The sequence below is a fragment of the Toxorhynchites rutilus genome, chromosome 3 (assembly GCF_029784135.1).
Source record: "Toxorhynchites rutilus septentrionalis strain SRP chromosome 3, ASM2978413v1, whole genome shotgun sequence".
Classification (NCBI taxonomy): domain Eukaryota; kingdom Metazoa; phylum Arthropoda; class Insecta; order Diptera; family Culicidae; genus Toxorhynchites; species Toxorhynchites rutilus.
The window spans coordinates 215,078,351-215,096,004 of NC_073746.1; the positions used below are offsets into that span (position 1 = coordinate 215,078,351).

A 17,654-nucleotide genomic window follows, 5' to 3' on the forward strand; every position below is an offset into this window, starting at 1 on the left:
TGGACATAAATTGGTCTTGATTAAAATTCAATGGAATTCCGGGACGGCTCATTACTATCATCGCAGTGCATCGACAAACGGATGAACGATGTTTGTCAAATTGTTTGTTATTGGTGTTGATACCACTATCTACTCCTTTGGACTCGGCAAAACTGCACTGTGCGTTCTCCTTCAGAATGGAATTAATTATCAATCGAAATAGGGACTCATATGGGGAATCATTGCAATTGTTTTCTGTTTGATAGACAGCCGTTATCACCCAAGGCGAACTGAGTAATTTCAATTCTCTTCGGATCTAACACTTTGTTTATGTGAAAACACAATTATCAGCAAAGCCTGTTTTCACAGTCTACTTCATGTGGCATTGTGGATGCTATTGATGGATTATATTTTAAGCTAAATATTAATTTATGCTCTGTCTTGGGACAACATCTCATCGACGCTACCGATAGCAACGGGGTACAGTTACGGATTCACAATACCAAGTGTTTCTCAATCATTTCGTCGAGGAAATGTAGCATGGTAGATTTTCTATTCAACTGTTGAATATGACTCAAACGGACTTCACTAAGAAATATTTTTTTTAAATTCTTAACTAGGAATATTCAAATAACCTAACAATAAATTTAAAATGAGATTTTAAGCCGATGTGGCTGTTAAATTTGTACTTATTTATTCTCTTTTCAATGTATACGAAGCTAGTGACAGTTGGGGAAAGGCGGCACATATAAAAAAGTGTATCAAGTTCTATACCTTTATAAAAATACCCATTATTTATGCGATTGTGTAATATGAAAACAAATATCACCGGGCAACCTTCTTGATTTTGATATACAATTGAATGTTGAATATGGCAGGCGATGGAATCAAAACAAAATACTTGCTTTAGTGGCAATTTTACACTTGTTTTACTTATGCTCTCTTCTCACAATTATGAATACTTCTCACTATGAGATCGTGTCGCTATCAGCAAAAATTACGTCTTATCCATTACATGGAGCACTATCACGGCCATTCGCAATAAAGTTGTGTCTTGTTCGCCCATTATTTTAAGCTTCTCTAGACGGCATCCTACCTTGCCAAATCTCCGCAAATGAAAGTACACCTTATGGTGGTTCAACCAAGCGAGGAAAAGGCTATTGCGTCGTATTTCATTACTGTTTCATTTTTTTTGTGATACCCCGTCTTTTAACCCATTGATTATTACAGCGAAGTCATGTTTTAGTCGTTCTTATTCATGGTCATTCAACTCTTTCCAGCTTTCAATAAAGGGGCACGATTAGTGATATACTGTACCCAAACAAATTACAGCGTAGGTACGTAAATCATACTACAAATGAGCATGACGATGGTTTATTTATTTTGTTGTTCATATTCAACAGAATAATTTACATGATCACGTGCCAACTCTGCCGGAATCTAAGTATGATGCATCCCGAATGAAAACTTATCTTGGGGTCACTTATTGAATTGCACAAACGATTCCAACAAAAAACGATGCACTTTGAGGTCCATGAGTGAAAATGAAAATGACATTTGAATTTCGCTGCGTGAAAATGAATAAAAACGATGCTGATCGGCGTTCAACTGGAATTCGCAAAGACAGAGCACAAGAGGTAAATGACGGAGTCTCTGAAGATGAGTTATTCTTGTTATATTTATGTTTATGTTTATGTTATGTATATATGTTTCTCATTTTATGATCCGTACAGTAATAGACGCAAAAAACCACCCCCATTCGGAATCGAACTGTTCTAATATTAAAAGTTTTTTCAAACTTTTCGGTATTCCAGTCCATACTACGTAAAAGTAATCGTAATCGTTAAATTTATTCGTTGATTTATTTTTCAGACCAACAAAAAATGACTTTTGTTCCTGATGGGCACTTTTAGGGTATGACATAAAAAAATCTACTTCATGGTTTATTTCGAAAAAATAATAAAAACAAATAATTAATAGTCATTATGACCTCCTCTGGTTTCGATAACCAACTGACAATTTTCGCAGTATGCTTCGGGTTCTTATCTGGCTGGAAGGTGTAGTCCCATTTTCAGCATGAGTTTTTCCAGGTTCCCTCACAAGATGTCGATGTAACCATAGGCAGTCAAAATACCGTTGACCTGCGCAAAGTTTCCCACCTCAGTCCACGAGAACAGCCCCACACCATGATGCTTCCACCACCGTGCTTCATAATCGGCTATAGATGCTGGATGTTCGTCGCTCTCCCGCCAAACTTGGAGTCGCCTTTTCTTATTAAACAGATCGAATTTGGACTCGTCCGACCAAATAACGCGCTTCCAGACTCCAGCGGCTTGTTGACATGGTCCCTCGCATACTGAAGTCGTTTTTTTGTTGGTGTCGCTGATCATCGGTCGTTTGCGGCGAAGTAGCTCTTCAGGTTCCGTTCCTTTAAGCGGCGTCGAATGGTGCGATTGGAAAGATCTAGATCTAACGTGTTTTCAATCGCCCGAATTGTCGTTCGTGGGTTTTTCGCACCACAGCTGTCGGTACACGGCTTACCCCATACTTCTCAGCAATGTTTCATTGAGACTTCTTACTCCTTCGGCTCTTTCGGACCTGTGTTGAGGTTTGCTTCCCACTCATTTTCCGGAAGCTTCCCCATCGTCTGAAACACGTTATTACGCATTAAAAGTTGACTAAACAGCTACGAAAATTGAGGGGTACGACTAAAACGTCAAATCCCTCATATTGCCAGTGTACCCAATATTGCAGCGGTTCACTGACATTTTGGTTCTATCAATTACTGTTGTTTACAACTCGGTCCGATTATATAGTCGAATAGTGGCTAACTTCAAACTCCATGTTAAATGTGAACACCTCCATGTGAAACCGAAATATAAAAATCGCTCATGCAGTTAGAATAAAGCAGCGCATTTTTCGTTTTCAATCCTCGTAAATGATATGTTGGTAAACAAATGACGCCATATTGATTTTGATTTTGGGTAGCCTATATTCAATTGATGTCTAACCCCTGCGAAAATTATGTTTGTGTCAGATGTAAACAACCAGTTGTCAAAACCGAGGGGTGCATCGATGAAGAAAACATGGTAAAATAAATTTACGCATGTGGACACATGTCATAGCCTGAAGTACCCATTTAGGAATAAAAGTATTTCTTTTGTTTTTCAACTTTCACGTAGTATTGACTGGGATACCGAAAAGTTTGAAAAAATAAAAAGATTTTGAAACAATTTGACAATGTAGACGATAGGTCAGAACCTAAATTATCGGTTTCTATAGCAAAATCGAATTGGAACGTTTTTGTGCGCTGAGTTATTCATGAAAGAAAAAGTTGATGAAGAGAAATCGATCAAGTCACTTACACCCCTTGCATTCTAACCCCCTCAATTATAAGAGTTATAAATAGTTAGCTAGCCACCCGGTTCGATAATGTTTTCGTTGCTCTGTAATATTCGAAGTTACTCCAAAACGACGAGCATGGAAAATCACAAAAAGTTTGTTTGTAAAGAATTGCGGTTTACGAATTGAGGGGCTCAGATGGAAAGGGTTGTTGTTGTTGTTGCTTAATTAAAGTGGCTTAAAAAATATTCTTATTCGCCACTGTTCAAATTAGTTACATTTAGCAATTATTTCGACTTTTGATGCTGCGATGATTCTGTTTTTTTTTTTGTTTTTGTTACTTTTCATCTAAATTTTATCAATTAATGTCACTTCTCTTAGGAAATTTAACACTTTCTCTCCTGCTTTCCGATCAGGAGCAAGTATTTCTTCCACCGTACCACATATTCCGTATCGGCTCCACGCATGGGTCAATCCTGGGCAGTCTTCCAGAAGATGCTTCACCGATATCCTCTCACCACAGAATATACACAGATTTGCCTCCTTTCCTTCCAACAGATGTCCATAAGTCAAATATGTGTGACCAATACGTAGCCTGGTCAATATTCTTTGTTCTTGCGGTTTTCCACAGTCCGTCCAGGGCATTGTTGTAGATTTGATCTCTCTTAAAAATTTGTCATAAGCCATAAGCTCTCCCATGCCTGGCGAATTCGGTGCCTCACCATTGGGTCGACATCCTCTCTTGGGACCGGAATGCATGTCGTGGGGTGTGATTTCTTCCTTCCTTTTGCTGCCAACTCGTCTGCCTTCCCATTGCCAGGAATCCCAGAATGTCCAGGAACCCAACAAATCGCTACGTTGACCTGGTGCCAAAATTCCTCCGCGCGTTGGATCCATGGGTGACAACTTCCATGTTCCAATGCTCTCATGCTACTCGCCGAATCAGTGAAAATAACCGTTGGTTCAATCGGATCTACCGTTCTTTGTAGCGCCTTCCAGATCGCAAACGCTTCGGCTGAGAAAGCCGAGCATCCATCCGGTAGACGATATGTTTCACTCTTCTTTTTACTCCAGTAAGCACAACCGGCTTCATTCTTGTCTACCGATCCATCCGTGTAAATTTTCCTGTAGTTACTGTAGACTTCGTCGATGTGAGCAAGAAATACCTGTGGTGCCACAGACGAGCTCGATCCGGCGGGAATCTTCTTCTCCAAACTCCAATTCAAGCACGGTCTGGGGGTAAACCACTCACGGGAGCCAGCACGGAGCTTCCATGCAATCGGTGGTAGATCATATCCCGTTAACTCCTTGTATTGAATCATAGCCCTCCTAGCTGTCGGGTAGGATCCACGGGAGATTGATCCTACTGGCAGACGGTTGGCACAATTGATTAACGCCACAGCTGCAGCAAATTCCATAGGCAACTGTCCTGATTCCGCCATCAGAGATGGAATAGGACTTGTTCTCATGGCCCCCGCGCGGTTCCGGATCGCCTCATTATATGTCGGCTCTAGTTTCTTGATGGCCTTTTTTCCACCTGTGCTGTACATGCCAATGCCGTAGAATATCTTCGGGACAATCCATCCGTTAACGATATTTAATAAAGTCTTTCTGTTTGCGTTTCCACGTGGACCGCCGATTAACTTCAGTACATTCAGACGACTCTTGGTGCTCCGCTTCACTTCCAGTACATGGGGGATGAATGACAGTTTATTATCAATCACCACCCCCAACAGTCTCGCTGATCTCGAAGGTTTGATTATCTTCATTTCAATTGACAACCCAGAATTTTACTATGGCGTTTTCCTTCACAGAAATGGAGTAGCTGGCATTTATCAGACAAAATTTTGAACCCTGACTCAGAGGTCCATTGGAGGACAGCATCGACAGATCTTTGAAGCTTTCTTCTAACCATTTTGGCCATTCTTCCAGTAACGATAATAACGATATCATCTGCATATAAAAGAGCCTTCACCCCTCTTTGGCATGTGAGTAAAGATCGGTTGCATCGCCACTAGGAACAGCGTTACCGAGAATACAGCTCCCTGCGGTACACTATTCGCCTGGTTACGTGACGACGACTGTTTTTCTTCCACTTCCACTCGAAAGCACCTGTCCTCTAGGAAACTTTGTAGAAATTTGAGCATTCTGCCGGATACCCTCCATTTCCGCAGGGTGTGGGTAATCGGTTCTCTCCATACCTTGTCGTAGGCCTTCGAAAGGTCTAGCAGGGCACATTCTACGTGCTTCCTGTCTTCCATTGCATCGCTAATGATTCGTTCCATCGTGGCTAGGTGAAGCTCGGTTCCCTTGCCGGCACGAAACGCAAACTGCTCAGCGCCCAGGTAACGATGACCCTCGAGGTATGTGACAAGTCGACGATTCACTATACGTTCGAGCAATTTTCCCAAACAACTGAGCAGTGTTATTGGACGATAATCCTCTTCGCAACTGCCATTTTTTCCCTGCTTCAGTAAAGGGATAACGACGCCCTCCTTCCATGTCTTCGGAATACATCCCTTGATCCACACCTCGTTGAAAGCATCCAGTAATATAAGCTGCGCCACGATAGGCAAATGTTTTATCATTTCACAACTCACGTTGTCGAATCCCGTCGATTTACCCTTCGCTCGTCGAAGGGCAAACTGGAATTCCTCATAACTAAAAACTGCTTCCGTTCACTCCATTTCACTGACGATTTCTTCTTCTTCCAGGTTTTCAAACACTTCGTCATATTCCGGACTGTCTGCTGATACACTCTCGAAGTTATCAGCCAGCTTCTCCGCTACCACTTCTGGATCGTCGTTCCACTCACCGCCAAGATTAAGAACAATACTTTTCTTCTTATAATTTCCTCTCAGTTTATTGGTGAAATAGCTTTCGTAAATTTTCCCAACTTTCGTCTTTCGCCTCCTTAATAATTTTTTTTGACTTCACTTTTTACTTTTTTAAATTCGTCTAACACTGCTTTTCTCTGTTCATTCTCATTGTCCAATCTATTCAGTTTTCTCAACAGTTTTCTTCTTCTTTTAACACAACACTTCACCTCCTCGTTCCACCAATGAACCGCCTTGCGGCCTATCCATTCACTTGTTCTTGGGATACTCGCTTCCGCCGCAGTCATGATATGTTCAGTGATTTCCTCCACAGTGTAGTTCCGATCGGGAACCAACAGTTCGCTGGCGACGTTAGCGAATGTCGTCCAATTAGCTTGGTCAAACTTCCAACCACGTCTACATTTCGGTTTTCTGGCCTCTCCTAGCATCGGTAACAAGATTGGAAAATGGTCGCTTCCGTGTGTATCATCGTCCACCGACCAACCCAGATTCATCCCAGCACCCGGCGATGCCAACGCCAAATCGATGGCCGACGATCGAGTCGCGTCGATCTCCCGTCGTTGAGGACACACAAGATGAATTCGTCAATGATTTGTTCCAATATTTTTCCTCTACGATCGATATGTTGGGAACCCCACAAAGGATAATGTGCATTGAAGTCTCCAACCAACACAAATGGCAACGGGAGCTGTTGGATCAAGTCCCGCAAAGTATTATTCAACCCCGAATCAGAAAATCGGGTTTGAGGAGGAATGTACAGAGAAACGATCGTTGTCTTCATTGGGTGCATTACTTCTAAGGCAGTCGCTTGAAGATCCGTTCTAAGCGGAAAAAATTGGTGAGGTGTGTCATTTCTGACACCTATTGCAGTACCACCCTTACCACTACTGCAAGGCGTACCGTACCAATTGTACTCGGATAGGTATGTATGTTTGCTATCTCTAGCAAGCATGATTTCTTGTAAAGCTATTACGATGGGTGTGTGTTTGTTGTCTTCTTTATTTCATTGGAGAATGAAAAAAAGAAGATCCTGGCTATTGTTTTTCGGGGGAATATTGAGGGCTTTGTTATTTGAATTAGTGTTTTGGGGGTCCATTATTATTTCTCTTGAGTTTTGTTCCTGTATATACTTGAACCAGATCTTGAGTCGTAGTTAATACTTCCTCTTCATTTTGCGAATTATCCACCTGTACATTTGAAGAGACATCATCATTCTGCGACCATTCACTTTGCACCTTCTTCGATGGGCCTCCAACAGGAGAGGTGTTTCGGCTGCTACCTTCGGGCTTCTTCTTGGTTGCCATTGTCTTTGGTGGTTCTATTTCTATTATCACTGATTCGCTATCCGTTTCCATGTCCTGTTGCTTCGATTGCTTGTTCTTCCCCTTCTTCTTTGGTGGTTTTTTATTCGCTTCCATGTTAGCTATTTTCTCCAGAAGCTGTGTCAATTGCTGTTGCCTCGATGAGAGTTCTTTCCTTAATTCTTCAATGATTTTGTCTTTCTTATCTTGTACCTGCGCATCAACCAACCTTTTCTGGACTGCTTCAGCACAGGTCACGGGTCCGTCGGTGTATTACATAACTTACGAGCCTCAGCAAAGCTAATTCCGTTATCCACGTTGGTCTTAATGACGTGTTGTTCGTAACGGTACACTCTGCATTCCCTGCTTGTTGGCTGGTGTGGACCACCGCAGTTTGCGCACTTTGTGGGCGCAGTGCACGGTTTATCGAAAAGATGTTGACCAACACAGTTCCGGCATATCACAGGAAGATTACAATTATCTTTTACATGATTCATTCCAAAGCATCCGAAGCACATTCGTGGGTTCGGGTACCATGTTCGAGTGGGAATCATCAGTGGACCAATTTTTACATGTCTGGGTGGTGTCGTAGCATTGAAGGTAACTGAGAACAGAGGAGAGTTCACCTGTACTCGATCCTTCTTTCCTGGTTCATTCTTACTTTCTCGTTCCTTCCACGTCTTTATGCGTCTTACTTCCAATGCGTGGGACGGCTTCAGTTCACCGAGAAATTCTTTATCATCAAGATCGGTTGCTTTCGGGCAGTACACCATTGCTTTTACTCGATTCAACGTTGGGTGGTAGTTTTTTTTTTCTCGGCGTTCCATCCAGAAGTTGCGTCATATTCAACGCCAGCTGCACTTGTTCTTCGCTGCGAAAGAACAGCTTGTACTTCTTCCCTTTATCTTCTGTTCTCGCATCATCTAGTTTGCCCACTGAAGCTTCAAGAGACTTACCCACTATTAGCACATGTTTGGCTGGTATAGTCGATCCCTCGGCCGCACACCACTGCAGAATCGCCAGTTCTCCAGCGGTTCCATCAGGATCAGCCCAGTGCGGCAACAATTTTTCTGCATGTAGGTAGCCTCTCCTAGGAGGAGGACCACGGTCGTGGAATTTTGCGGCCTTTGCTTCTCATTTGGCTCAAGGCCAACAGTTTTCCCACTTTATCCTTTTTCTGTGTTGCTCTTATTTACACTCACGGCCAACAAGTCACCAAATAACTTTCCCTCATTTTTTCTTGCACAAACTGGTCTTTACCGGTGCGTCGGTGTGTCCCCCGGGGCCGTAACCACACGAGGCGACGAAGACGTTATAAACGTCAACCGGTCAGGGCCTGTTTACTCTGTTTTTACACACTGGTGATCGTTTTGTTTCACTTGATGGCGCTAAAAAAGCAACCAAGTAATCAAGCAATCAAGTAACCAAGTAACCAAACAACCAAAAACAAAAACAAGCCACCAATTCAGTTTTTTTCCTTCCTGCGCAATCCGATTTTTTTCGGTGCGTCGGTGTGTCCCCCGGGGTCGTAACCACACGGGGCGACGAAGACGTTCCGAACGTTAATCAGTTAGGATATGCGATCAATCAGTTTTTGACGTAGGACTACGTCTTTCATTTCTATACCGGGGTGTAAAATCAAAGTTTCGAAAACGAAAGCGTTACGCCGGAGACCGAGATTTTGAGTGTTAATAGCTCCTAAACAACTGAACGAAATGGTATGATAAACACTTCATTCGAAAGATAAAATGTCTACGCGTTCTATACTTGGTTACTTTCTGATCCAAAAACTTGTTTCAATAGTCTTAAATTTGCTTTCAAAATAGGCTATTGAAATCACCAATCGGTATATCAGCGAGCGCCGCTCGGAAATCCACTCAGTTCTAATTGAACAGCGATTGGAGCATGTTGTCGCTGTTGTGGTGAAGCTCTTCATTTATCATGAAAGCGCGGATGAACGGTGTCACCAAGAGCCTGTTTGTGCACCTTAGGCCAGAAGGGAATCCATCAGGAGGAGAGTGATGCTACAAACGGTTCCCCGGAAGGTCTCGAAGCAGCCGCTACACACACACACACACACACATACACGCACGGAATTCTTTCCGTTTGGATCGAGAAAGATCCGGAAAATAATTTGCCAGTTCCTAATTTAAAAATACATTCATGTGAAAGATTTATTTGAATGTTTTCTATCCATGTAACACTGTGACCAAATATGTTTCAATCAAGTGTTATTAACAGATGGTTATCGAGTTAGCATTAACCACTGGTGGGCTTCCAGTATCGAGGAAAATGTGGAAATATCTAATCGTTACTGAAAATAATCTGCCAGTTCCTCTGGGAATTTAAAATTACATTCATATGAAAGAGTTTATTTTAATGTTTTCTATCCATGTAACACTGTGACCAAATACATTAGGTTTTGTGATTTTTCAATCAATCGCAATCAACAGGATAGCTTCTGAAGATTATTCTTCCCCATCAGTAGGATATTTCCGTATCCAATATTGGATGCATAAAACTTTGTGCCTCCAACGTAACGCTCTCGTTTTCGAAGTTCTCCAAATATTCATTCATTCAGAATGAATTCAGATTCAACTTCATACAAATGATCTCTAAATCAACGATAGTCCTACGTCACCCTTGCGGTTATACCATAGATATAACCCACTTCCTGTTTTTTTCACACGGCTGCGCTCACACGTGTACAGCCAACCGGCCGCAATGGAGGTCACCGCTCCACAGTTTTTATCTTCTTTTTTCGGCTAAATCTCGACTTTCGACCGATGAATCGATTAGAAGTCACAACAATTATCTTTATGCTTCTTCATTCAAACGCACGGACAATAATTAATCGAATTATAGATCGTAGACGAAAAACAGGACGAAAGAAAAATTATGTCTGCGCTCGTCAACGTTCACACTTCGAATGAAGGAAAGGGTGACTTAGTGACTTGATCGATTTCTCTTCATCAGCATTTCCTTTGATTGCTAAATCAACTGCAAAAACGATCCTATTTGAGTTTGCTATAGAATCCGATAGATGAGGTTCTGACCTATCTTCCACATTGTCAAATACAGCTGGACATGTGTGTGCAGCTACCCATATTCCGTTTTGTCTGCCAAGATTAAGTCGATGAAATGTCAACAATCGACCTCAAATGCTGCCACCTTGCAATTGATTTATCGACCTTCAACATGCATTCATCGAACAACTTGACGCCACTTTCTTGCCAACATATGCAAGGCGTCGACCTGCTTGCAGAGCTGCTTTCAGCACTGCTCGCCTCTTGTTTGTATTGGTTTGTTATTGAAATGAAATAAGAAAAAAATACATAATTATTTTTAATCATTTTATTACGGATAAAAATATGCCATTCTGCTCAGCTATTTAGTTTTGCAACTCATTTGCAAATATGTATATATATTTTAGGTGGAGATGGTTTGCTTATGGCAAATCTCAAAATCTGAGCGAGGGCAAGACTCCAATAGCTTTTCATATTCCCGTTCCTCCCGGCGATCCCATTCTTCAATGGCTTGGGGGTCACCAGCATTAGAATCCTGCACTGGAGGATACTCGTCGCGTTTTTTCTTCGTTTTAGTATTGGTGTCGATGTCTCCAGGGTCTGAAAAGACAAATTCATTACGGCATTATTCTCATAAAAAAATGGAACTTACATAATTGCTGATAACGACTAACAGTCTTGGATCTCATCCTCTCATCCTCATAAAGTTTTTCGAAACACCATCGATGGTCAGGTCCTGTTGTTGCTGTTCTTCGGCACGGTCACCAGGGTTTGGATGATACTGCTGCGGAAATTGTTGATGCTGTTGGCTGCTATCACAGTGGCAATCCACACTGTGGTGATGGCGGAAATAATCTCGCTCACAGGAACCAAAATAGCCTTGTGTTTATAGCTGAAACAAAATAAAATAATTAGTAAATGAAAAATAGAAATAGAATCCCAACTCTTCAGTTGTATGATTCGATTGTTTGTTCGATAATTTGTTCGTCGACTGGATTGTGGGTACCCACATTCCGTTTTGCCTGCCAAGATCGGGTCGATGAAATGTCAACAATCGACCTCAAATGCTGCCACCTTGCAATCGAGTTATCGACCTTTCATATGCATTCATCGAACAACTTGACGCCACTTTTTCGCCAACATGTGCAAGGCGTCGACCTGCTTGCAGCGCCCCACATTCCGTTTTGCCTGCCAAGATCGGGTCGATGAAATGTCAACAATCGACCTCAAATGCTGCCACCTTGCAATCGAGTTATCGACCTTTCATATGCATTCATCGAACAACTTGACGCCACTTTTTCGCCAACATGTGCAAGGCGTCGACCTGCTTGCAGCGCTGCTTCCAGCACTGCTTGCTGCTTGTTTGTATTGCTTTGTTATTGAAAATGAAAAGGAAATACATTGATCGATTTTAATCATTTTATTGAAAAAAAAAATAATAAAAATCCATATATAATAAAAATAAGGTATATAATGGAATCGGTGCATCCGGGTTGTCTGGATTGACGATTCAAATCCGACGGAGTACATTGATGAATACCTCCTTGCCCTTGATGACACAGATATGTGGCTGAGGAGGATTCTTCAATGTGCGTGAAGCACGGGATCTCCGATGGGGAAAATTGCTCGAAATACTATCGATGGCCAGGTCCTGCTGCTGTTGCTGTTGATGCTGTTCCCCGAAATAGCACCCTGGACTTAAAGGATACTGCTGCGGGAAAGCTGATGCTGTTGGCTGGTGTGACAGAAGTGGAAATAAGCAATGTGGTGATGAGGGAAATCATCTTTTTCATTCGCCGATTGATTGAGTCGGATGTATTCATAGCTGAAACAAAATAAAATGATTAGTAAGTGAAAAGTAGAAATGAATTCCCTACTCACCAGTTGTATGATCCGGATAAAAATGCGAACATTAAAATATCATGCGATTACGTTCGCTTACCTCGCCTATTTTCATTCTACTATACAACGGAATCAGTGCATTCGGGTTCCTCCGGGTGGTGATTCAGCTGAGCAAGTTGATAAATACCTCCTTGTCGTTGAGTTTTCGTGTCTAAAGAGGATTTTTGAATGTGCGCGAAGCACGGAACCTCTAATGGGGAAAGTTCTTCGCAATACCATACCATGGTCAAATTCTACTGCTGCTGCTGTTAATGCTGTCCCCCGGCATTGCCAACAGGGGTTGGAGGTTACTGCTGCAGGAAAACGGATGTTGTTGGCTGCTGTGATAGAAGTGGAAATCCGCACTGTGGTGATGGGAGAAATCATCTTTCTCACTTACCGATTGATGGAAACAAACGAGTCGAATGTATTCATAGCTGATAAGACAAGATAACATAATTAGTAATTAAAAAGCTGAAATATATTTCATACTCACCAGTTGTATGATCCATTTGTTCGTGAATGTTTTTATAATGTTTTTATACTGGGGAACAGCATCAACAGCAACAGCAGCAGGACCTGGCCATCGATAGTATTTCGAGCAATTTTCCCCATCGGAGATCCCGTGCTTCACGCACATTGAAGAATCCTCCTCAGCCACATATCTGTGTCATCAAGGGCAAGGAGGTCGACGCCTTGCACATGTTGGCGAAAAAGTGGCGTTGTTCGATGAATGCATATGAAAGGTCGATAACTCGATTGCAAGGTGGCAGCATTTGAGGTCGATTGTTGACATTTCATCGACCCGATCTTGGCAGGCAAAACGGAATGTGGGTATGTTATGACCAAAAGAGAGAGTCGATATAGAGAAATCGATGATGTCACTTACACCCCTTCATTTTAGAGCTCCTCAACCATTATTGTCACAGTAAATCACGTTATTGAACTCACAGATCATTTTTTTAGCGAAACAATGGTTCAGTTCTAGAAACTCATCACACATTTCGTCCATTTTACTTTTTATTATCAGAGATACGCCAATAAGTAAAACTGCCGTGTTTGAAGTGAAGACAAACCGTTAGTGGAACACCGTTGCATTATATGTTGCACTATTTTTGAATAATTGGTTCGTTTTTCTACAAAAATTAAGTCGACTAAAACGTAACAGCTAATGGTGACTGGTGAAGGGTCAACGACTTTTTTGTACCAAAATTGAGTGCTCTTAATGTGAATGAGTTGGGGTTTTAACAAGACGGTGTAACATGCTACACCCTGCGTGTCACAATATGTTTACTGATGAATCTACCTCGAAGATCGTGCGATTTAACACCATTGGACTTTTTTTGTGGGGCTATGGGAAATCTCTGACTCACGTCGATAAGCCCCAGACGATTGACGCCATGGAATCGTTCCCGCTTCATCACTGCCGAGGTAGCCAAATGCCGGTATTCAAATAAAATTGGCAAAAAACTACCTTCAGAATAAGGTCAATTTAATGGCAATTAACACATTTATCTGTGCGCTCCTACAATTAAAATTTCTATGTCTCTATATCTGTAGCTTCAGCAGACTGCAGAGCCATAAGCAACGTTGTTTTGACTAAGTTAAAACACTTAAAACAATCAAAAGTACGCGGCCGTATTGCACATAGCATATTTCCGGTGGGAAAACGAGCAACTATGGATTTGTTTACAGAAATCAACGAAAAAATCAGTTGATCTTTGTCGTTTAATGCATGCTTAATTAATTTGTAGCTGAGTCAGTCTCGTTATTTTATTGTCACACCCCCATAGTCGTCGAATGACACGGGATATGTTGTACAACAACAAAATGGATTAGCGCCATATGCATGATATTGTTTGTTGTCCATCTTTAGAAAAACATTACATATTCCGTGTTATTGAATTGCCGGTCATTTCATTACGCAAAACATACACACCCAATTAAAGGCGAATGAACTCACCGCGTGAGCTATTTTTAAAAGACATTCTCTCACATTCGTAGTTGCAAGGTTTGCGCATAATAGTGTTTTTTTGTTTAATCCCTATGGTGGTGCGACAACGTCAGAGAAGCGCTCTCATTGTATACGACATTAGATCGATCGAAGGCAGTAAATATTTATTTTATTATGAAAGCCGGCGAAGTTTAGGTCTACGACACGAAAGTTATTACCACCACAACGAGTGATGCTTACAGATGCAGGGAATTGAAAACATTTTGTTTCAGAACGGATTTGTTGAATTTAACAATTCAGCTGTTTCGTTGCTGATAACAGTTTGCAGGCCTTTGGCGACCTTTCCGTGATAACGCTATTTATATGTCAGTATTATACGGAAGATTTAATTCAAACCTCTTAGCTTGTCTGCCTTGCCAAACGTCACGGATTTGAATCCAAGCGCCAACCCATTGCGAGTGACCAATTTTAACGAAGCCAAGCCTAATCAGAACAATGATTCGAGTTCTAGATAAGCAATACGTTTATCGTGATATCGTGAATATGTTCGTCGAACCACAGTAAAAAAGCTGTCTCAAATATTTCACGTACCGATGTTTGTGTTGTTTAAATTTTGCGGCTGATAATGAGATGTCAATGTATTGTAACGCCGTTGAAAAATACGCACGCATCGCGTGGGCATTAATTTACGATACATTTCGATCGCTCATTGAAGAGCACCATAAACATAAATGTTACGGCCTTGTATTTATGTGTGAATGAAAGTGGAAACAATGAATCGAGATAACTTAATGGCGAATAGAAACCGCGTTGTGCCTATTTTCAAACAGATGGGACTGTTCTCCCGCCCGGAAAGGTGCCTTTTCAAAGCTGAAATAATAACTTTTTTTTGGGTTGTTTTGTGCCGACGCAAATGGTGTTTCCAATTCGACGACACGAGGACCAGAGAGAGAGAGAGAGGCAGAAAACTTCGGTGTTCGTACACGATCAAAACCTTAAAGCAAATACCAAAGAGTAACATGACTTAAGCTTTGGTCCGCGCAACACGCACGCGCTCAACATTGATAAACGCTCTCAAGTCTCAAGCTTCGTGCATCCGATCATGGGGTTCTAAATCGAGTTTGTCGTCTGTTGAAAGGGCTATTCTAGTCTAGAAATTTAGAAAAAATCGATTTTGTTTCTTCATATTTTTGATATTCGAGCATTCAAGAATATGCCCCTGGAAGGATTTTTCGAAATTCCTATTGAGCGAATCAGAGCCATTTTAGTGTTACGGTGTCTACGCTAGTACGACCTTACCTCAAAACTTCAAACGCGTGTTTCTCGTAACTCCTTTTTTTCAAGCTAGTGTACACGATACCTCATGTTCTTTTGAACCGATTTATTTCAAATTTGATGTGAATACATCTTCATACATCTCTTTGCTGCATGAGCTAGAAAAAAATACTTTTCCTAAATTTTACTATTGAAAGTAAAATTCGAAAGATTCGTCTTCGCGAATTGGTGTGAAGCTAATGTTGTACATATGAGGGTGGAGTAATAGACGAAATACATTTGGATTGGTAAACATGAAATGGTATCATGTGTTTCATGATATTTTGAGCAATTGCTGACTAAATGTAAACACAATCATTTATATCACGAAGTAGAAAGAAGTGGGACAACTTTTAATTATAATATGAAACCATGATCAAACATCATTTTCATTTTAGATTTTTCACCACTGCATGGAAACACAGAATAAATATTTCATACGGAAAAAATAATTTTCGTACATAATATTTATTTTGATCAACGCACCGAGACGAATCAACAACATGCATCTCGAAATAGTGCAGGAGGAACGAGAAGCACATGCCGCTGTTGAACGATGAAGATAGTAGTACAGTAATTTGGAAATTTACGATCAAGCCGAGAAAGTTGATAGTTCTCTACAACGACGGAAGCAGCCTTTGAAACATTTTGAGCACCTTTTGGATGATATATGAGCGGTATGATGCATCAGATTGAATATATTTCTTAGAACTGGATACTACTCAGCACCGAAAAATGATTGCTCCGATCCGATCACTTGCCGTTTGGCGTGGTGCACAAATTATGTAACACTAAAAATTCGAATTTTCGACCCCCTTCAACTAACCCCTACTCTCTTTCTTACGTAACGCAATTCTTATCTTTAACACACTAAGTAACGCAACGTCGACACTCTCCATCCTTCACACGTTACGTAATTTGTGCACGACGCCTTATTGGTGGACTGAAAACTTTAATCTGAAAATTCATAACTCACTCCGGAATAAGAACTGTATCGAAAAGTAATTAGCAACTTTTATAATGATTCTACTCAAAAATGGGTGAACTTGTTTTAGTGTGCAAGCTAGCAAAAGTTTGTTTACATGTCAACACAAGTTTGTGCAATCGATTCATTCCGTTTAAGTAGTTCGTTTTAGATATGACTAGAATTGATCTTGAGACAAAAAAGAAAATTCTGCACACTTGGTGTACTAAAAAGTGTGCTACCTTCAACCAAATCGCATAACGATTTATAGTGCACCACACAAGTGTGCAAAATATCATCCACAAGGATGACGAAAAGTTCTCCTTGAATGATATGTCTAGATCCCGTAGAAAACCTGGGGTGGCATTGCGTATTTCGAAACGAGTAACTCGTTTCGAGAAAATTCGAACTCAAGTCGAATTGGTTTTAGTATTAGGGGAAAGGGGGGAATTTGGACCACTTAAGCAAATCGCCTGATATTTCCAAACCAATACTGTCTAAATAAAAAATGTCACATTGTATACTGAGCTACACTTGTTTTCTCTGAATAAATAATGTTTAATCATTATATAAAGCTTCAATCTACCAAATATATCATAAAATAAAAGAGATGATTTTTGGACATTAAAATTTGATGCGGGGTGATTTGGACCAGTGTGTGTTTCATCGAAAAAAACATACTTATGTTCATGCAAAGTATTTTGGGATAATGTTACAATCAGTAACAATGTTTTGGAATCGATACCAGATGTCTTGGCCAGATTCCAGACCAGTTGGATTGACACCATCTCGAATTCTGCATGGATCTTTTCAGTGTTGTTCGAGCTTTTTGAAACATTTTTGATGCTTGGTAAAAGAAAATCCGTTCTTGATGGCCTGCGTTGCTCTTTCAGGCTCCTCCTTCTTCCAACGTTGTCTGTCCATCCTCTTCTTGTAATTCAGCGGCATCTGGAATCAATTAGACCAAAGAAAAGTCTCAAACCTGTAGGACCAATTCACCCCACAGAAACGTGTCCATGTCACCCCACACAACACGAAAAAATTAAAATGCAATTA

At 41.0% G+C, this 17,654-nt stretch overlaps 2 long non-coding RNA genes across 2 annotated transcripts; one reads left to right on the top strand and one right to left on the bottom strand.

Moving 5' to 3' along the window:
* Nucleotides 1-1,187: 1,187 nt before the first annotated feature.
* Nucleotides 1,188-16,159, top strand: LOC129774628 (uncharacterized). Its single transcript, XR_008742738.1, has 3 exons — nucleotides 1,188-1,316; nucleotides 1,383-1,616; nucleotides 16,033-16,159. It is a non-coding gene; the product is annotated as an uncharacterized LOC129774628 (long non-coding RNA).
* LOC129774627 (uncharacterized) lies at nucleotides 11,942-12,884 on the bottom strand. Its single transcript, XR_008742737.1, has 3 exons — nucleotides 12,863-12,884; nucleotides 12,367-12,803; nucleotides 11,942-12,310 (listed from the first exon to the last, which is right to left on the bottom strand). It is a non-coding gene; the product is annotated as an uncharacterized LOC129774627 (long non-coding RNA).
* Nucleotides 16,160-17,654: the final 1,495 nt, after the last annotated feature.